General features: G+C 43.1%; 1 long non-coding RNA gene across 3 annotated transcripts; it reads left to right on the top strand.

Annotated features, from left to right (window-relative positions):
- Nucleotides 1-914: 914 nt before the first annotated feature.
- Nucleotides 915-7,040, top strand: LOC147361167 (uncharacterized). 3 transcript variants are annotated; one of them, XR_015139856.1, is made up of 4 exons: nt 915-1,074; nt 1,378-1,976; nt 5,687-6,576; nt 6,788-7,040. It is a non-coding gene; the product is annotated as an uncharacterized LOC147361167 (long non-coding RNA). The 3 variants fall into 3 exon arrangements; XR_015139855.1 differs by having other exon boundaries at nt 5,850-7,040; XR_015139854.1 differs by having other exon boundaries at nt 5,687-7,040.
- The last annotated feature ends 394 nt before the right edge of the window (nt 7,041-7,434 follow it).

The raw sequence follows: 7,434 nt of genomic DNA, 5'->3' as shown, positions 1-7,434 counted from the left end.
GTCCATCTCGTCCCTTTATGCATTCATTCCCCGCATCCAGCCTTCACCCAAGACACCCACACTCTTAAATTTGAGGATTATCATCTCTAGGCATTTCTTTATACTTAAACTGGAGGGGTTCTTAAAGCTCTAGAGCATTGCTTTACATTTTTCAACTTTATATATCATGCTGTACAGATTCATCTTTAACTCTGTTCTGTTTTTCCAATATGATATTGTCAGACTTACGCATGTGGATATTTGCAGCTCTGAATGAGCAGCAAATCTGTTGGGTTAGCATCACACAGCACAGATGCTGGCTTGCAACATGCTACGTAGGCCTGGTGGACTGGGAAGCAGGGGCATGTCACATCGCTCACGGGGTCTTGCTGCTTCTCATCTCCAGGTAAACACATATCCAGCTGTCACCGGGCTGGGGGTAGCTGTGGACTGTTTTATTACACATAAACGAGGCTGATCTCATTTCCTAAACTTAGTTCATATGTGAATATATAATCCAACAGTCTATTGTTGCCAGAATGACAGGAGGCTGGAAGTCAGAAACTGACTCTCATCCACTCCTGTCATAAGAACCCAGGGGATCTCTGGCAAGTTCTTTCACCTTTCCAAGCCTCAGTTCTCACATTGAGCGTTACTTGATTTCCAGAAGCTATACAGGACTGCGGGAAACATTTATAGGGTAGAATGTGGTAAAGTTGTTGAGCTTTGTACAGAAGGACGAAGTGATACTCACTTTCCAGGTGGGAGTGACCAGACAAAGCACCTAATTCTCTGAGCCTCACTTACCTCCTCCCCACCAACTGAGAAAATAATGATTCAATTAAGGAGCTTAGTCCAGGCTGACACATGAAAAGTGATTAGTGTCACGTGCTGGTCATTATATTTCTCTGGGGATCGTCTCATCGCATTCCTTATTGTAATCTCGGTCCTTCAGAAAGTGTGCCCTGTACCAGTTTCCATGAGTCTTCGGAGCCTGTCTTCCATCTCCTGCTATGGAGTAAAGTATCAATATGATGGTGCTGAGACCTCCACCAGCCACCTCTGGCACTCTGCTGATTCCGACACCACGGATAGGTATGCACTACTTTTCTCATCACATTTCCCTGAATTAAACACACACACACACACGAAAAAGGACTTTCCTGGCAGTCCGGTGGTTATGACTTCACACTTCCACTGCATGCCACATAGCGCAGCCAAAAACAAACAAAACAACAACAAAAACAAACCCTCTCCCAGTTTTTATTGGTTTTTGTTTTTTCAATTAATTGTTAATGTTTATTTTCAACCCCTTTTCTTCTGAGCACTCAATAAAGTTGGGCTGGGAAATGAGAAGCTTGCCCCTCCATCTCCAGTAAAGACTATTTTTGTTTCTAGATCTTCTATTCCTTACTTTCATCTCTTACGATGAGCACTTTCCCAGGGAAGAGAAGCTGGTTTGGTTCCTCAACAGCACCTGGTAGCCCTGCCCGCCTTGGCTCTGGCCAATGAGGAGCTGCCTCTAAACTCCACCTGCCCTGCAGATGCCTGGAAGTGCTTTTCAGAAGTGCCTGCCTGTCTCCAGCCTCCAGAGGCCTGACCTTCAGTGCTTTTAAAAGAGACTTCTCAGTGCTTTGGGGAAGGACAAAACTTCTGGCCCCCTTTCTATGCCCTTGGACATAGTTGGTGGGATGGAAGAATCTTGCCAACAGAAATGTCTGCATCCTAATCCCTAGACCATGTGAACATGCTAACTTACCAAAGGGGACTTTGCAGGTGTGATCAATTTAAGGATTTTGAGATGGGGAGATGGTTCTGGATGGTCAGGTGGGTCCAATGTAATTACAAGCATCTTTGTAGAGAGAGACTAGTCAGGGTTAGGGAAGGAGTTGTGATGATGAGAGCAGAGACATGGGTGGGTGTAAGGTGTATTTCAAGACATAACACTGCAGGAGACGTGAATCAAGGAATACGATGACTTCTAGAAGATGGAAAAGGTAAGGACACATTCTCTCCCTGAGCCTCTGGAAAGAGCACAGCCCAGCCATCACCTTGATTTTAGGACCTCTGACTTCTAGAACCATGGTGTGATACATTTGTATTGTTTTAACCACTAAGTTTGTGGCAGTTTGGAGCAACAGGAATGAGTCACTAGAACAGAGGGTGAGTGAGCACGTTTTACATCGTAAACCCACTGTGGCATATCTGTCTCCTTAAATCCTTTGATTCCTTCATCTGCCATAAGCCAAAGGTGTTCTGGTGTCTCAAAGTCCTTTCGTTCCGTGTCTGTTTCAGTCAGCCCTCCACGCAAACCATTTGCAGCTTTTGAACACACACACTGAGTCCAGAACCTTTAGTAAGTGCCCCTGTTTGATAAATGCCGCCTGATCTAAAATGGTGCTCCTTCCTTCCTGTATTATGCCCTTCAGAACCCACTCCCACCCTATTTTCCCTGGTTTCTGCTGATATTAATTAGCACATCTTGCAATTCCTTAAGTGGGTGAGACTTCTCCCCGGTCAGGCTTGAAATTCCCTCCCTGAGTCTTCATAGGGAGCCTGACTGCAGCCTTGTCAGAGGAGAGAAACTGGGACCCTGGAGGCAATGAGAGAACAGTTATCCCCCTCTTAGGTCATCACTCCAAGTGAGCGCATTCCATAGAGCAGCGGGGCGGGAAGGTCTTCTGCAGGTGAGGCCACTTCTTAAGGCTGTGCATGTTTGCTCAGTCGTGTCCAGCTCTTTTTGGGCACATGGACTTTGGCCCACCAGGCTCCTGTGTCCATGGGATTTCCCAGGCAAGAATACTGGAGTGGGTTGCCATTTCCTGCTCCAGGGGATCTTCCTGACCCAGGGATGGAACCCATGTCTCTTACATTGGGGAGTGGATTCTTTACCACTAGTGCCACATAGGAAGCCCTCGTTATAGTTAGAATCTGCCTAAATATCCCCCTTCCACTCCTCTCTCTCAGCATTGTCCTATTTCCACACACACACACACACACAAAGACAATATGGGGCTGGAAGTGGACAATCTCTGATATAATTCATTGACCCATGAAGGAAGCCACATCTGATTTCTAGATACCTCAGCCTGTAACTATAAGACTTGAGATGTTTTCAGAACATCCATACAAGTTCCTTGGCTCTCTTTTCCTTAAAAATAGATTTTGAGCCCTGAACTTACTATACATTTAATTTTTTTCCACTAAGCTTTCTGGCAGAATAAAAAAAAAAAAAAACAACACAAAAAACAGCTTATATTCCATAGGTAGGACATCCTTGTTGCTTTCAAATTCAACCAGATAAGATCACATAGCCACATTTCGCGACTCTCCTGGGAGTACCAAGTACTGCTGGGGTAAAAGTTCAGGTGCAGAGAATAGACCCCACGCTAGCTGGTTTAAGTAAGGCCTTTATCACACACTATTGAACACATTCTAAAATCATAGGGAAACTGCAGAAACAAACTCCAGATTATACTTTCTTCTAGGAACAACTTTTAAATTACACGGCAGGATCTGGCAGCCATGAAAATCGTTGCTTCTGCCATGATCCAGCATCAGGAGGCCGCCAGCCCAGGGATAAAAGTGGCCTGCATGCTCTCTGGACCCAGAATCATACTACCTCTGCTATGACCCAAACAAAAAGGAGGCTCCTTGCTCATCTCACACTCAAATCCCAAGCAAATGTTTCTGCTCAGCAGACCTACATCATATCCAGAAAACCTGAGGGCAAGGGAGTTCTAGGAGATGTGATCTTTAGCATCCCAATCTCTGCTCTAGGAAGGCAGGTGAAGAAACCCCCCACAGTGTTGGCTCACTTCCCTTGAGGGTTCCTAGGTGAATTACTGTCAAGGAAAACTGTGCAGTGCTGGTAATCTGAGCCAAGGGGCTGCACTGGTGAATTTGAGACATGTCAGGAATCTCTTCTTGGCAAATGGGCTGGAAGTCAGACCAAATTCTGAGAGGAAGGAGGACCAGTGTTCTTGCAAGTGAGGAAGGAAATTCAACCTCAGTTCACCTAGGAGTCAGTTCAGAAATGTGAACTCTGAATTGTGTTCCATTGTTATCTTTTTTGTGTTTTGGGTTTCTCTTCACAGTTTCTTTTATCATCTCCTTTTTTTTTTTTTTTTTTTAAGTTCTCGAACTGCACTTCAGAAGGAAAGAGAAAAAAAGATCACTCTATTCAAGATAGCTGAAGCAATAGTGAGAGAGGAATGGGTCCTACCAGAGGGGAATTCCCTCCCATAAGCGTCTCACTTTAATTTTCAGCTTCTGTTGAATTTGGCAAAGGGGAGCATTGTTTATATTTTGAAATTTGGATCTATACGATTAGCTATGTGAAAGCCAGCGTGTGGCATGAATGCTAATTAATTACTCCTTATTTAAATAACAATCAAGCCATTGTTCAAGCTGCACTAATTTGCATATGCAAATGGTGTTTTTCTCCACTACTCGAAACTCACTGATCACAGCTGCATGAAAAATGTCTACTTTATGAAGTTTCCATCGATCTTCACATGATAATGCTTAGTTATGCAGAACTGACTAGCATTTGCAAATGAAGGGATTCTTTCATTTATGTCTACCTTTAGCTCCTAGAATTGCACAATTAACCCCTAAGAGGACTTATGAAGAGTAATCATTTAATAGGGAATCAAATAATAAAACATTTAAACTGGGGTGCACATATGTGAACGAGCTTGAGAATGTATGTGCTTCTGATGAATTTGATTTCTGTAAAAGCAATAATCCCTGAGAACCTGGAGCAGCTCATATGGGCAAGTCTTCCCATGACTAAAACTGTTCTTCTCTTCTCTGCATCTTTTTCCACTTAACCAGAAGCATTTTTAAACTGTTTTGGGGACTTCCTTGGGGGTTCATTAGTTAAGACTCCATTCTTTCACTGCAGGGGATACAGGTTCCATCCCTGGTCAGGGAACTAAGATCCCACATACCAGCTGGTCTAGCCAAATAAAATATACTGTTTTTCTACATTGAAACCATCAACTTACCCCAGAATTTTGCAATAAAGTCAGAGAAAGGCCATTATTTAATCATAGTTGAAGTGGCTACATAAGCAGTTTCAATATCTCCCGCCAGAAACCATTGGCTCAAGGTTTTCTCGACACACACCGAGACTGATTTGCTATCAGTATTTCAATGTATATTGGAGGTCTGCATATCTTTAAAGAGAAACGGCCTCTAGGCCTCCAAACCCAAATCCTTGGTCATAAGAAACACTCCCCCCACCCAATTAGTCTAGAAGTCAAATATACTCTTAAAGTAAACTTGGGCATTTGTTAAAATCCAACATGAATAATTCTGTTTAAAAAAAAAAATTCAAGTTTTCTCTTAATTATGCAGGTCCAGTCCTGAACCACATGGATCCTTCTGGATCTTAAACACTGTGTGATTGACCTCAGACTTGCTGAGAATTTCAAGATTAGCATGTGTGGTTGAATATGTAACTATCTCCAAGTAAAACTTCCTTCTTTACTACGGGCTATTGGTTAATTTGTAATTTGTTAGCACATTTTCCTATGTTTACTATCTAAGACACAGTCCCAGAGAGGAATTCTCCATGAAATACCTCGTTAATGATAATTTACAGTACAACAATGCATTTTTAACTATTTCTTGGAGAACAGATGTGGTTCTGAATAATCAGTTTTATTATTTATCTGCTTTTCTCTTCTGTCTTGTGCAGACAATATTTATCAACTGGATAACTTCTCTTGTATGATCAAGAGAGTAGTCACATGCTTGTAGTGTGTAACTGGGAGAAAAAATTTCCTAAGACTAAGGGGAATTGGGAAAAGAAGTACGTCAATGCTGTATATTGTCATCCTGCTTATTTAACTTCTATGCAGAGTACATCATGAGAAATGCTGGGCTGGAAGAAACACAAGCTGGAATCAAGATTGCCGGCAGAAATATCAATAACCTCAGATATGCAGATGACACCACCCTTATGGCAGAGAGTGAAGAGGAACTAAAAAGCCTCTTGATGAAAGTGAAAGAGGAGAGTGAAAAAGTTGGCTTAAAGCTCAACATTCAGAAAACGAAGATCATGGCATCTGGTCCCATCACTTCATGGGAAATAGATGGGGAAACAGTGGAAACAGTGTCAGACTTTATTTTGGGGGGCTCCAAAATCACTGCAGATGGTAACTGCAGCCATGAAATTAAAAGACGCTTACTCCTTGGAAGGAAAGTTATGACCAACCTAGACAGCATATTAAAAAGCAGAGCTATTACTTTGCCAACAAAGGTCCATCTAGTCAAGGTTATGGTTTTTTCAGTGGTCATGTATGGATGTGAGAGTTGGACTATAAAGAAAGCTGAGTGCCAAAGAAGTGATACTTTTGAACTGTGGTGCTGGAGAAGACTCTTGTGAGTCCCTTGGACTGTAAGGAGATCAGTCCTGGGTGTTCATTGGAAGGACTGATGCTGGAGCTGAAACTCCAATACTTTGGCCACTTCATGCGAAGAGTTGACTCATTGGAAAAGACCCTGATGCTGGGAGGGATTGGGGGCAGGAGGAGAAGGGGATGACAGAGGATGAGATGGCTGGATGGCATTACCGACTCGATACACGTGAGTTTGGGTGAACTCCGGGAGTTGGTGATGGACAGGGAGGCCTGGCGTGCTGCAATTCATGGGGTTGCAAAGAGTCGGACATGACTGAGCAACTGAACTGAACTAAAGTGAAGGAAAGTTGATATATATTGTGACTGGCTATATAGGCCAAATATTTTACTGATTCTCATAAACTTTTAAAACTCATTCAGATGTTTCATGTTCTCAGATGGTTATCATTCAGAGACTCCCTGAAAATATATCAAAGGGCTCCTGGGAGCATCAACAACTTTAGTTGGAAATAACATCTATCTTCATAACAAGAACACCCTCCTTGGCCTGGCTTCCTTACCTGGTCCTGTAAGGAGGGCAATGTTTCTCTATCTTCCCAGAATAAGAACTGACTCCAGTGAAAACCCATGTAGGAAATCCACATATTTTTAGATTTTATCAGATTAATAAACCCTGTTTGGTAACTTTCATATATGTGTGCTAAGTCACTTCAGTTGTGTCCAACTCTGTGTAACCCTTTGACCTATAGCCTGTCAGGCTCCTCTGTCCATGGGATGCTCCAGGCAAGAATATTGGAGTGGGTTGTCATGCCCTCCTCTCAGGGATCTTCCGATGCAGCAATCGAACCTGCATCTTTCGTCTCCTGCATTGGCAGGCGGGTTCTTTACCACTAGCATCAGCTTTCATATAGGCACATGTGAAAACTTGCTCCCACGCAGTTTTGGTCTATAAGTGTTTTTATTATTTTATTTTTGGCTGTGCTGGATCTTTGTTGCTGCGTGAGGGCTTTCTTTGGTTGTGGCGAGAGGGGGGGCTGGGGGGCCTTCTCATTGCAGTGGCTTCTCTTGTAGAGCCTGGGTTCTA

Source organism: Bos grunniens, chromosome 13 (genome assembly GCF_055505025.1).
Source record: "Bos grunniens cultivar Pamir isolate PY7600 chromosome 13, Bosgru_T2T1.0, whole genome shotgun sequence".
NCBI classification, from domain to species: domain Eukaryota; kingdom Metazoa; phylum Chordata; class Mammalia; order Artiodactyla; family Bovidae; genus Bos; species Bos grunniens.
This window is presented reverse-complemented; position numbering and strand designations above follow the sequence as displayed.